Source organism: Acanthopagrus latus, chromosome 23 (genome assembly GCF_904848185.1).
Source record: "Acanthopagrus latus isolate v.2019 chromosome 23, fAcaLat1.1, whole genome shotgun sequence".
In the NCBI taxonomy this organism is placed as follows: domain Eukaryota; kingdom Metazoa; phylum Chordata; class Actinopteri; order Spariformes; family Sparidae; genus Acanthopagrus; species Acanthopagrus latus.
This window is the reverse complement of record NC_051061.1, coordinates 86,542-100,443: the sequence shown is the minus strand read 5'-3', so window position 1 is coordinate 100,443 and position 13,902 is coordinate 86,542.

The window sequence follows — 13,902 nt, the reverse complement described above, 5'->3', positions numbered from 1 at the left end:
GGTCAAAGACAGATGTCATGAGAGGCAGGGGATAGCGGTTCTTTACAGTGATGTCATCGAGGGGGCTATATTCTATACATGGTCTAAGAGACCCGTCCTTTTTGCCCACGAGGAAGAATCCGGCACCCGCAGGAGATGACGAGGGATGGATTAATCCTTCCTTCAGTGAGGTCTCAATGTAATCGGTCATGGCCTCCTTTTTTGGCCCTGAGACCGAGTACAGGCGGCCATTAGGGATGTTAGAACCAGGAAATAGCTCAGCACAGACACATGGACGATGCAGTGGGAGAGACATAGCTTTTTTCTTATTAAATACTTCCTGAAGGTGGTGATAGCTGGAAGGTATAGAGCTCAGGTCCGGGTACTCTGAGTCTGTGGCAGAGTTAGCAGAGACAACGTAAATCATTGCTGCATTTTCCTCTTGGGTGGATGGATTAATGCATTCCCCGGCACAGCTCTCCCCCCACCCCCTGATCTCCCCAGATCTCCAGTTTACATGAGGGTCGTGGCGAAACAGCCATGGCAGTCCCAAAATCAGAGTGTGAGCAGGTGATGTGATTAAATAAAAACTGATTTGTTCCTTATGGTCATTGACACATAATTGAACAGGTTCAGTGATCAGAATCAGAATCAGAATCAGAATCAGAAAAAGCTTTATTGCCAAGTACGATGTTACACATACGAGGAATTTGTTGTGGTGATATTGGTGCATGCATCAAATAACTATTAAGTGAAAATATAACAAATTAACAATATAAACTATTTAAAGAATAGAAAATATAACAAATTAACAATATAAACTATTTTAAAAAGTAGAAAATATAACTATACAATATAAATATATATACACAATCTGTTTTTTGGGTAAAAGGATAAAAGGAGCAGACCAGCTGGCAGTGAACAATTACAAGAATGATGTGCAAATGAAAATGTGCAAATGAACAGGATGTTCAAGGTGAGCATTAATGTAACGCATAGAGTTATGGTACTGTCAGTGTGACAGTAGAGTCAGTGGTAGAGGTGGAGTGTGAGGAGTGTCAGGGGGGATTCAGGCCTTGTTGATAAGGCTGACAGCAGACGGGAAGAAACTGTTCTTGTGGCGTGAGGTTTTGGTCCTGATGGAGTGCAGCCTCCTGCCAGAGGGGAGTGTCTCAAAGAGTTTGTGACCGGGATGGGAGGGATCAGCAACAATCTTTCCTGCACGCCTCAGGGTCCTGGAGGTGTACAGGTCCTGAAGAGATGGGAGGTTGCAGCCAATCACCTTCTCTGCTGACCGAATGACACGCTGCAGCCTGCCCTTGTCCTTGGCGGTGGCAGCAGCGTACCAGATGGTGATGGAGGAGGTGAGGATGGACTCAATGATGGCTGTGTAGAAGTGCACCATCATTGTCTTCGGCAGACTGAATTTCTGCAGCTGCCGCAGGAAGTACATCCTCTGCTGTGCTTTCTTGGTGAGGGAGCTAATGTTCAGCTCCCACTTGAGGTCCTGGGAGATGATTGTTCCCAGGAAGCGGAAAGACTCCACAGTGTCAATAGTGGAGTCACAGAGGGTGATGGGGGCAGGTGAGGCTGAGTTCTTCCTGTAGTCCACAACCATCTCCACTGTCTTTAGAGCATTGAGCTCAAGGCTGTTCTGGTTACACCAGGTCACCAGGTGGTCAACCTCCCACCTGTAAGCAGACTCGTCACCATCAGAGATGAGTCCGATGAGGGTGGTGTCGTCCGCAAACTTCAGGAGCTTGACGGACTGGTGACTGGAGGTGCAGCTGTTGGTGTACAGGGAGAAGAGCAGAGGAGAAAGAACACAGCCCTGGGGGGATCCGGTACTGAGAAGATGGAGATGTGTTTTCCCAGCTTTACACACTGTTTCCTGTCTGACAGGAAGTCAGTAATCCACCTGCAGGTGGAGTCAGGCACGTTCAGCTGGGAGAGCTTCTCCTGTAGCAGAGCTGGGATGATGGTGTTGAAAGCAGAGCTGAAATCCACAAACAGGATCCTGGCGTAGGTTCCTCTAGAGTCCAGGTGCTGGAGGATATAGTGGAGGGCCAGGTTGACAGCATCGTCTACAGACCTGTTGGCTCTGTAGGCAAACTGCAGGGGGTCCAGGAGAGGGTCGGTGATGTCCTTGAGGTGAGAGAGCACAAGGCGCTCAAAGGACTTCATGACCACAGAGGTCAGGGCGACGGGTCTGAAGTCGTAAAGTCCGGTGGTCCTTGGCTTCTTGGGGACAGGGATGATGGTTGAGGTCTTGAAGCAGGCTGGCACGTGACAGGTCTCCAGTGAGGTGTTAAAAATGTCTGTGAACACTGGGGACAGCTGATCAGCACAGTGCTTCAGGGAGGATGGGGAGACCGAATCCGGTCCAGCAGCTTTCCGGGGGTTCTGTCTCTTGAAGAGTTTGTTGACGTCCCTCTCATGGATGGAAAGAGTCGTCACTGAGGAGGGTGGGGAGGGGGAGCCCTTTAAGGTGGGCATTGGTGGAGGTGACTGGAGTTGGAGCTGGAGCTGTTGGGAGGTGTCGTGGGGGATGGTGTCAGGACTGTCCCTTTGTCTTTCAAAGCGGCAGTAGAACTCGTTCAGGTCGTTGGCTAGGCGTCGGTCGTTAATGGAGTGGGGGGCTTTAGGCTTGTAGTTGGTGATCTGCCTGAGTCCTTTCCAGACAGACGCAGAGTCGTTAGCTGAGAACTGGTGTTGGAGCTTCTCAGAGTACTGTCGTTTAGCCTCTTTCACCGCCTTGCTAAACTTGTACTTCGCCTCTTTGAATCTGTCTTTGTCCCCACTCCTGAAGGCCTCTTCCTTTGCAAGCCTTAGCTGTCTGAGTTTGGCTGTGAACCAGGGTTTGTCATTGTTGTAACTCACCCTGGTCCGTGTTGGAACACAGCAGTCTTCACAGAAGCTGATGTATGACGTCACAGCCTCTGTGTACTCATCCAGACTGTTGGTAGCAGTCCTGAACACATCCCAGTCAGTAGAGTCCAAACACGCCTGGAGATCCTCCACAGCTTCACTGGTCCACGTCTTTGAAGTCCTCACTACAGGTTTGCAGAGCTTTAGTTTCTGCCTGTAGGCAGGAATCAGGTGGAGCATGACGTGGTCAGAGTGACCCAGTGCAGCACGGGGGACGGCGTGATAAGCATCCCTGACTGTGGTGTAACAGTGATCCAGAATTTTCCCCTCTCTGGTCATTTGGTCGGGCATTTAACAAAAAGTTAATGATTAATTAGTGATATGAGTAATAGAGAATAGTCTTTCTCCATTTAACGCCTTAGCCTCAATGGATTTAGCCAGAGGTTCAGTTTTAAGACCCAGGTGCTCTGCTAAACCCCAGTTCATCAAATTAGCGTCAGCCCCTGAGTCTATGAGCGCTTTTAGTTCTGTAGTGTTGTGATGAGTTACCTTGACTGTGGTGAGTATATATGACACTGCGTCTGGTGCTGTGAATTGACTCACCACCACTTATTTCTTGGCTGGGCAGGCAGCTCCTTATTTTTTTTTGTGTGTGTGTACAAATCGGAACCTATTGCTGAAAGTTGTGACAATGGCTGGGCTTAGTTTGGTGACTTTTCTCCGCGTTCTTCTGTTACTTTTTCCACTTTTTGTGACGGAGAACTTTGCCTACAGCGGTGCGGGCATTGTTTACACGCGTGAACAGCTGTTTGCGCTGAGCGAGCCTGCGCTGCTGCCCGGAGACAGACCTGTGGTCCCGCAGGAGCTACAGAGGAGACGCCGGGGGTGCAGGTCTGGAGCAAAACGGAGAGAGAAACAGAGAAGACACAAGCCTGCGGTCCCGGCGATTATCATGGGGAACGTGAGGTCTTTGGGGAATAAGACGGACGAACTCGCAGCGCTGGTGAAAACACAGCGGGAATACCGTGAGTGCAGCATCTTCTGCTTCAGCGAGACTTGGCTGCACTCAAACATCCCGGACAACAGCGTCTGTGTGCCTGGCTACAGCTTGGTACGAGGAGACAGAGACTGGTCCACAAGTCGGAAGAAGAAGGGTGGCGGGCTTGCACTTTATGTGAGTGAGAGGTGGTGCAATCCCGGACATGTCACCGTAAAGGAACGGCTCTGCACCCCGGACATTGAGCTGCTGGCTGTGGGGATGCGCCCGTATTATTTACCAAGGGAGTTCATGTCGACCATCGTCATCGCTGTGTACATTCCCCCGTCTGCTGATGCAGCATTGGCCTGTGAAGTCATCAGCTCCACTGCTGCTAAACTACAAACGGACCACCCCGATGCATTCATGGTGATTACAGGTGACTTTAATCATGCATCACTGGACAAAACCCTAAATAACTTCCATCAATATGTTGACTGCCCCACAAGAGACAATAAAACATTGGATCTCCTGTATGCTAATGCCATGGATGCATACAACACCACAGCCCTCCCCCCCTTGGCAGATCAGACCACAACTTAGTTATGATGACTCCCAAGTATGTCCCTCTTGTTAGAAGGCAGCCTGTGCACACCAGGACGGTGAGGAGGTGGACACAGGAGGCAACTGAAGCACTGCAGGACTGCTTTGAGTCAATGGACTGGGATGTACTCTGCGAGCCACATGGGGAGGACATCAACGACATGACTGACTGCATCACAGAGTACATCAGATTCTGTGAGGACACCACCGTACCAGCCCGGACTGTACACTGCTTCTCCAACAATAAGCCGTGGATTACTAGGGACCTGAAGACACTTCTCAACAAGAAGAAGAGGGCTTTCAGGTTGGGAGACAGAGAGGAGCTGAGGAGAGTGCAGCATGAACTCAGGGATACCCTGAGGACATGCAAAGACAGCTACAGGAGGAAGCTGGAGGCCAAACTCCAACAGAACAACGTGAGAGACGTGTGGACTGGAATTAAGAACATCACAGGGATGAAGGGGAGAGACAAGCAGACGTCTGGGAGCCTGGATAGAGCAAACCAGTTCAACCACTTTTTTAACAGGTTTAGCTCTCCTCCGGCCAGCCCCCCTTCAACACCTCCAGCCCCCCACACACCCATGTTGTCCCAAATGGCCCGACCCTCCCCCCAGCACTCTTCTCCTCTACAACACCTCTCCATCTGTGCCCCCTCCATCTCCTCCACCTCCTCAACTGATGACATCCCCATCAACCCCCACCCAACAGTGACTACAGGCCAGGTAAAGAGGCAGCTGGAGAGATTACACCAGCGAAAGGCTGCAGGCCCTGATGGCATCACACCCAGGATCCTGAAGACCTGTGCCAGCCAGCTGTCTCCTGTACTGGGACATCTTTACAACTTGAGCCTGAGTCAGGAGAAAGTCCCGACGCTGTGGAAGACATCCTGCCGGGTTCCAGTCCCCAAGAAGTCGAGGCCATCCGACCCGGCAGACTACAGACCAGTCGCCCTCACATCTCATGTGATGAAAGTCCTGGAGAGACTGGTCTTAGCCCAGCTGAGGCCACAGGTGAGGATGTTTTTGGACCCTTTACAGTTTGCCTATCAGCCCCATTTAGGTGTCGACGATGCTGTCATTTACCTGCTGCAACGAGCCCACATGCATTTGGATGGTGGAGGAAGCACTGTGAGGATCACTTTTTTTGATTTCTCCAGTGCTTTCAACACCATTCAACCACTGCTGCTGGGTGAGAAGCTGTGGGGGATTGGTGTTAACGACACAGTGATCTCCTGGATTACTGATTACCTGACAGGTAGGCCACAGTTTGTCCGTCTGGGCAGTGTCCTGTCTGATGTGGTGGTCGGTGATATAGGAGCTCCACAGGGAACTGTGCTTTCTCCTTTTCTCTTCACCGTATACACCAATGACTTTCAGTACAACTCTGAGTCATGTCATCTCCAGAAGTTTTCTGATGACTCAGCTGTTGTAGGGTGTATAAGAGACGGAGAGGAGGGTGAGTACAGGACGCTGGTAGACAACTTTGTGGAGTGGTCCAAACAGAATCACCTGAGGCTGAACGTCAACAAGACCAGAGAGATGGTGATCGACTTCAGGAGGAAGAAGATGCCTTCACAGCCACTGCGGATCGGGGGGAGGTGGTGGAAGAGGTGGAGGACTACAAATACCTGGGAGTTGTGATCGACAACAGACTGGACTGGAAGTCAAATACGGAGGCTGTTTACAAGAAGGGGATGAGCAGACTCTATTTCCTGAGGAAGCTGAGATCCTTCAACGTGTGCAGCAAGATGTTGGAGATCTTCTACCAGTCTGTTGTTGCCAGCACCATTTTCTTTGCTGCCGTTTGTTGGGGCAGTAGCATCAGAGCCAGCGACACCAACAGACTTGACAAAATCATCAGGAAGGCTGGCTCTGTGCTCGGTCTCAGGCTGGACACTTTTGAGACCGTGGTGGAAAGGAGAATGCTGAATGTGTTACTTTCCATCATGGACAATGATCAGCACCCTCGCCATCACACAGTGGACAGACAGCGGAGCACCTTCTCTCACAGGCTGCTCCAGCTCCGTTGTCGAAAGGACAGATACAGGAAATCTTTCCTGCCACATGCCATCAGACTTTATAACAATAGTTAAATAATCTGGTCTTTCCATACAGTCCCTACGCACTTTATCTGTTTTTTCTGTTTTTCTTTCCTGCTACATGCCATCAAACTGTACAATAATAGTTATATAATCTGGTCATCTAATACAGTACATGCACACTTTATCTGTTTTTCTTATGCCCACCGGTCCACTGATGATTATTTATCTGTTTCACTGCACCTTATATTTTATTTTATTTTTTGCACTATAATAACTACGGTACCTCTTTTTATACATTATCTATACTGTGTGTATATGTACATTGCATTTTATACTGTAATTAATATGTTATTTCTTCTTTTTATTTCAGTGTATTATATCTTTTATGTATGTAAATGCTGCTGCTACGCCAAAATTTCCCAGTTTGGGATTAATAAAGTATATCTATCTATCTATCTATCTATCTATCTATCTATCTATCTATCTATCTATCTATCTATCTATCTATCTATCTATCTAGCTGGGCTTCTTGGGCTCTGAGGATCTCCTCCAGCTGATGAGCCACTGCTGAGTCCATATCTGGCCAAAGTGTACTGTCAGGCCTGGACTAAGAGGAGGACTCAGATGCAGTACACAATCAAAATTCAACAGACTTTTATTCTGAGATTTCAGGCAACAAGACAGAGTGATAACAAAACAGGCTATAAAACCTGAGCCTGACTAAACCTGCAAGATGAGAAGGAAAACAAAAGGAAAAAGGAGAAAACAAAACCACACCAATGGTGGGATCTCAACGGGAATCGGAGAAAATCAAAACTAAATACTGTCTAATCTCAATCTTAAAAAATTACAACAGAAAACACTCTCAAGGAGGAGAACACAGCTATATAAAAAACTGAATAAACTAGAATGAACTGAAACTGTGAGCCTAGCTACACTATCAAAAAGGTTACAACAAAATAACACTCCACTCAAGGCAGAAACAGAAACAAAAACCAATGAATTTCAAAACAATACAAGATAAGGCTGATACTTAGCAAGACAAGGCTGTGACGAAGGGCTTAGGTGAATGACAAACTTTGGCACAGGACAAGGGGAGACATAGACTTAAATACACAGAAGGGTAATGGGGAACAGGTGGAAAGAATCAGGGATCAGGGATGACGTCAAACTGGGGACACATGGGGAAGGGCAAGTGACCTGAAACAAGAGGAGAGTCAGAATTTCAAAATAAAACAGTAAGTACACGAGACAAGACACCCAAGACAAGACAAACCTCACCGCTGTGTGACAAAGAGAGCCTGAACAGGAACCACAGGACACCAAACCATGCTGTATACGTCTCACCAGATACATGCCCTCCTCACCAGTCCAAGGTTTGTGCTTACACAAGTTAGGTTATGAAGTTGGGCTCTCAGGAACAACTGAACATCCAACGTTGCAATACAGTTAATCCAACAACATGGATGAAGACACCGATAGATAGAATGCAACATGACTGCCTTCAAGCCACAAAAGTGTTTCTGAATCCACGTGGAGATATGCATAATCAACCAATAACAACATATCTCTCTCTCTTTGTAGATGGGTCCTTCTTCAGAGACGTGACAAGCAACAACACAGGTTAAGCAATTGTACAGTTGCTGCCAGATGATACATTTACCACAGTCCAAACAATCTATCTTGCCCAACCATGCTCAGCACAGCTTGCAGAAATTGAAGCTTTTAACTGTAGCAAAGCAAATTAGGAAAGGAAGGAAAGGAAAGCGGTTAAATGTATACTCACAGTAGGCTATGCATACGCAGTGTGTCATATACATGGAAATATCTGGAAACAGAAAGGTTTTCTCAGAGCGGAATGGTGCACGAGTTACGCATGGAGCAGCCATCTTAACACTAATTCAAGCATTCTTCTATCAAGTGTATCAGCTATTATCAAGTGTGCGGCACACAAAAAGAGCAATTTCCTAATAGCCAAAAGCAATAACCTGGCTGACGAGGCCGCTAAACAAGCTGAAACCGGTGTTGTTGAGATAAGGAATCCAAGTGACGGTCAGTTGAGGTTACAGCCGAGGAGACACATCCCCGGGCAGGACTTATATTATTTTAAGAGCAGGTTCCTATCTCGCTGATGGCTGAGGGAGTTGTGTGCTGAAAAGTTTTGATTCAAACTGCGGCTCCATTGCTCCTCCCCTGGTGTGTGTGACAGGGGGATGCCAGCACCGCCCCCCCACCCCCACCCCCTCTACTGCACGTCCGGTGTGACGTTATCGCCCTCCCTTTCTCTCCTCACTGTCAGCTGTGAACATGCCAATGGTGTATTAAAAACTAAAATAGCTAAGATCATGGCTGATGGTAATGGTAAACTCACCTGGGAAGATGCTTTGCCATTAGCACTAATGTCTATGCACTCGCAAACTAATAGACTAACCCATCTAACCCTGCATGAAATGCTCACTGGATGCCAAATGCCACTGCCACACTGCAGGGGCCCTATAGAGGGACCGCTTCAGCAGCTGGAGCGAAATTTGGGGGACAATGTACAGGGTTTAACTCAAATCTAGAGACTTGTCTTCCAACAGATGAAAGACTGATGGTAGTGTCGGAGAGGCTGCAGAGGATGATGCTGCCAGCACAACCATGGGCAGTGACACCCCAGAAGGTGCACGTGCAGGACTATCTGGCCTGCAAGACATACACCACCCGTCCACGCCTATATTCAGGCCAGAGTCGGAGCATTCTCTGACTCAGATTAATTTGTTTGTTTTCTTTCTCTTTGTGCTAACCCTTTCAGGTTTCGCAAGGGGGGAGGTAGAAGGAGAAGTCTTAATGACATGCGCCACTATTAACACACCACATGTTAATTGTGCACTTGCCATAGTCACCTCAGCCACAATTACAAGGGCATATATGTCCAGATATGTCAGCATGTTTTGCTCTTTGTGCAATGCACGTGGCAGGGAAATTGAATGGATGGAGTTCCAACTCTCAAATATGCCCATAAAAAAATAAAAAGAATGACAGCTATGTAAACTTGATAAACTACTCTTCCTTTTTTGTGTAGCTCGAGGAGCAGAGTTGGAGTATGTAACCCAAAGAAATACAACCAACATGACCGATGTGGTGTGGCTGGTGAAGTGCAGCAATCAGACCTGGTATATGGCCACCAATGGGGGCAATGCTACCACCATCAAAATGTGTGAATCCAGCCCAGCAAGCCCAGACACTGAGGGAAAGAAAGGACAATGTCGTATAGAGGCTCACACCACAAGGCAGAGGGTCTCAATGATTAGCCCAACCACAACTACAGTATGAGCTTGCTGTGGATGATGTGGGAAGGCTGAATTTTCAATCAGAGCCACAATCCTTTCACCATATATCCTGGCCTAAAGCTTATGTCCTTTGCCCTGGTTTTTCACAGCAGCCAGGTTGACAGATTTATAAATGATGTTTTGACAATTGCACAATGATCCTTTGAATTCAACATAGTTATGTGGGGTCAAATGTTGTAAATGTGTTGTGATGATGAAATGAGTGTTTGATAAAGGAAAGCGGGCACTCATTTGTGAAGGTCACGTCAGAAAGCTGAGTGCCATAAAAAGCACGAGAAAGGTATTAAACCAGTGTGGTTTACAGGAAACCAGTAAGTTCATAGGGACTATGAGGGTGTAATGTTGGCCTTAGGGCCGCCACACTAACCAAGGCAACACCACAGGTAATATGTCACCAAGGCTAACAAATAACCCAAACGTGTCATATAAGTGTGGGTGCTAAGACTGGATAGAGCACTTACCAGTCTTTACCTTATTGGATCAACAGAAAAAAATACCAGAAGAATTTTTTTTTTACAAAAACAAAAAGTGGTGTAAGTGTTTTATGTCAATGATCTGATAATTACTGATCTAGACTTCGTTGAACTGACCTAAGAAGGATTATCTTCACAAGGTGTGTCTAGATAATATTCTAATCCATAAAGGTTCAAGAAGTTGTTTATGTAATCTTATGTTTTGTTTTTTGTTTTTTTCCTTCCTCCTTAAAATGTATTAAATCCTATGATATATTCACATGAGCACAAGTTACCTAGTTACACATGCTTAAAAACAAATCTTGAGGTGTTGAATGGCGTCATTCATCAAGAGGTTGATTCACATGTGTTACAGTCGCGAGTGCCTTCAAAGGGCTAACTACAATGTGTGTTTTAATGCTGTATGTACTCATATTATGTTTGAACCCACAGAACAGGTCAGTTGGTGGACCACATAGCGGGACATTTTACCTCTCATAAACAGCAAATTGGATAGGATGTTTCCCCCGTGATGCTGCCAGGTCAGAATAGAAACCTGTCAACGAATATCACTGGGTCATCTGTTTGAGGGCTGGTCTAGAAGATGGCTCAGGGAGAGCTCTCAACTATCATCTTGATAGTTGAAGCACTTCCCTATGGGTTGATACTCATTATCAGTCTTGTAAGATGGGGTTGCATTTATATTGTTTGAAACTATATATATTACGTTTTCTTTACAATATACTCATACTATTTTTTGTGTTATGATGATAAGATGATTGTACTCCCTGACCTTGAAGTTTGAAGTGTTGGTCCTTTTTTGAAGGACCAAAGGGGGGACTGTAGTGGCAAATAAATCTGGGTCATGATCATGCCTATAGATAGATTTGGGAATATCCCATGCAGTCCCAAATGATGCTCTAATAATGAGTTTTGAGCATGATAAAAGACCAATGTTTGATTCACCCTTTATGATAACAATATTAAAATGAATGAGCAACAGGTGCAGCCACAGCTCACCCAAGGTCACAGATAGGGCCTGGATGAGACATTTTGTAGGCTTTTACATAACACACTCAAAAATGAAAATAGTAGATGACAGTCTTGCGTGATTTTTTTTTTTCATTATTTTTTAAAATTATTTTGTTTGATTCTTTTTAAGAATCCGTTTTGATCTGTTCTAAATATGTGACTGCTTGTGCTTAGTGACAGCTAACGTTTGTTTAATAATTATTTTCAGGCTTCCGCTCACGTCCAAATTGATAAATGCCGAAGCTTGCATGGAAATGGTCGTACGCACGGTTTTCTGCCGTACGTTCGTTTGATAAATGAGGGCCCATGTGTGGTTAAGTGACCCTACTATATCAAAACAAAAGTTCTCTCCTCACTGGAAAGGCCCCTTTGAAATACTAGAGTGCCTTGGTTCCAATGTGGATTCTCCTGGAGTGACATACAGGATTCATTACCTCCCGGGTCAGTTTGACAAGTCTCAGATTGTCCACTACAGCCGTCTCAGACCATACAATGCTCCTCTACCAGATCATGAACATAAGACACCTGATTGTGACTCATCTTTGCAGCCCCAGCTTCCTCGCTTGACTGCATTGTCAGGTGCTTTGCCCTTTAAAACTTTAAAAGAACACTGGGCTTCCACAAGCTTGGCCGCAACTGTGCTCACCAACTGGCCCCTCAAATTTGCCAGCCCCAGACTCAACCTCAACCTATGCCTCATTCCCACTCTCCACTGTCACCCTCCCCCTGGACTCAGTGTTTGACTGCTCCCTCTTCTGCGCAGGGTGGGGCACACCAGTCTGGCACTGCTCTCTCTGCAACTCCTGGTCAAGGCTCGGGTTCTTCGCTGTGTCCCAGCAAATGCCAAGTTAAACCTTCCTGATACCTTATGGACTATGTTCTCAAGTGAAACAATTGCATTGTTTGTTTGTTTGTCTTGTTTTTGTAATGATTACTTATTTCCCCTTGATGTCTGTGAAACGAGGACGTTTCTTTTGTGGGAGGGGGAGGAAGTTCAGAAGTTAATTTAATTCATATCTAATTCATTCTTGAGTTGATTTATTAAAAACATGTATTAATGTTTACACAGTCCACATAACGTATTTATGTTTACAGTTATTATTATTTACATATTTTCATGTTGAAATCTTTTCAGCTACCATAAATGTGTTGAATGTACCTTTTGGGTTGCCGTACAGTTACCTCAGGGTTAGGGTTAGGGTTAGCTTCTGATTGGTTAGTTGAGTCACATGTGAGTCAGAAACAGGAAAAAAAGTTGTCGTTGAAGTGCGGTCAAAAAAGTAAAGTGCTGCTTAAGTAAATTATCCATCTCATCCGCTCTTTCTATCATTAAGATTGCATAAACCACCATACACCAAACCCTCACGTTACACTACTATAATACAATAAATTCAAAACTTTCCATTTTCATAGTCCCATTACAGTCTAGACCAGGCATGTCCAAACTATTTCACAAAGGGCCATGTGGCTACACCAGACCTGACTCATTTAATCAACTGGTCTCAGTCTTCAGAAAGCTCATTGGTCAAACCGTGTGCTCTTGACTGGTTGGAACAAAAACCTGCAGCCACACGGCCCTTTGTGGAATAGTTTGGACATGCCTGGTCTAGACCGTTCTAAAATTTAGATAGAACATAAATAAAGTTGTTCTCCTATGAGAGGGGAGGTGGAGATGGGGTTAAAATTTTAAATTGACAATGCCAATTACATTGTAGCTTCACATTTAAATAGAAAATATGGTAGTAGACTGACATGATGAATTTCTTGGCCACAGAAATAGTTTTCTTCGTCAGTCCAGAAAAAGAATTCCCATTAGAGCTTTGCCGATGCAACCATGGCGAATCGGCAATGCTTACATCTGGGTTAGCATCATGGACTGGTAGGCATCCAAAAAACGTCATCCCTATGGCTCTCAACACACAACACGGGCCTGATGCAAATATTATACACCTACATATAAGTGTTGTGTTTACAGATTGTTTCTGCTGGCCCCGGGAGGCAAATAAATAAATATATAAATAAATAAAGGCTACTTTTACCCTCACAATTCTGTTTAGGAACTTTAATGTCCAGTCAGCTTGAAAGATGTGTTTTTCACTTTTCCCAAGAAGGTTATGTTTTCACCAATGTTTGCTGATTGGTTGGTTTGTTTGCCAGCAGGGTCACACAAAAACTACTACTACTACTCAATAGATTTCTATGAAACTGGCTCAGAAAAGACCTCATTTAATTTTGGCTTGAGACATTAACATAGCAGATCTGCATTCTTCAACACTGTTGTTAATTTCTCAGGGAATATGCATGGATCTTGAGAGAAATCTGTTTTCTGGGGGCTGATCATCACAGTGATTTTTTCCAACACAAACACTTTTGTGTTTAAAGTTTCGAATTAAAGTTTTTTGCTGAAGAGTGATGGTGTTTTTTGGGCAGAAATGTGACAAAGAGTTGGTAGGGCAGGTGGGATAGATGGATGCTTCTCCAAGTATATCTGCTGTATTTTTTTTCCCTCATATATAAGACAGTTACAGTTGTTACGTTTCTGTTGTTTGGTTCTGTAACGTTGCTTTGTGGGACTTTTCTCTGTATTTAGTTGAGTGAGGGACCTGTGCAGTTATCGGA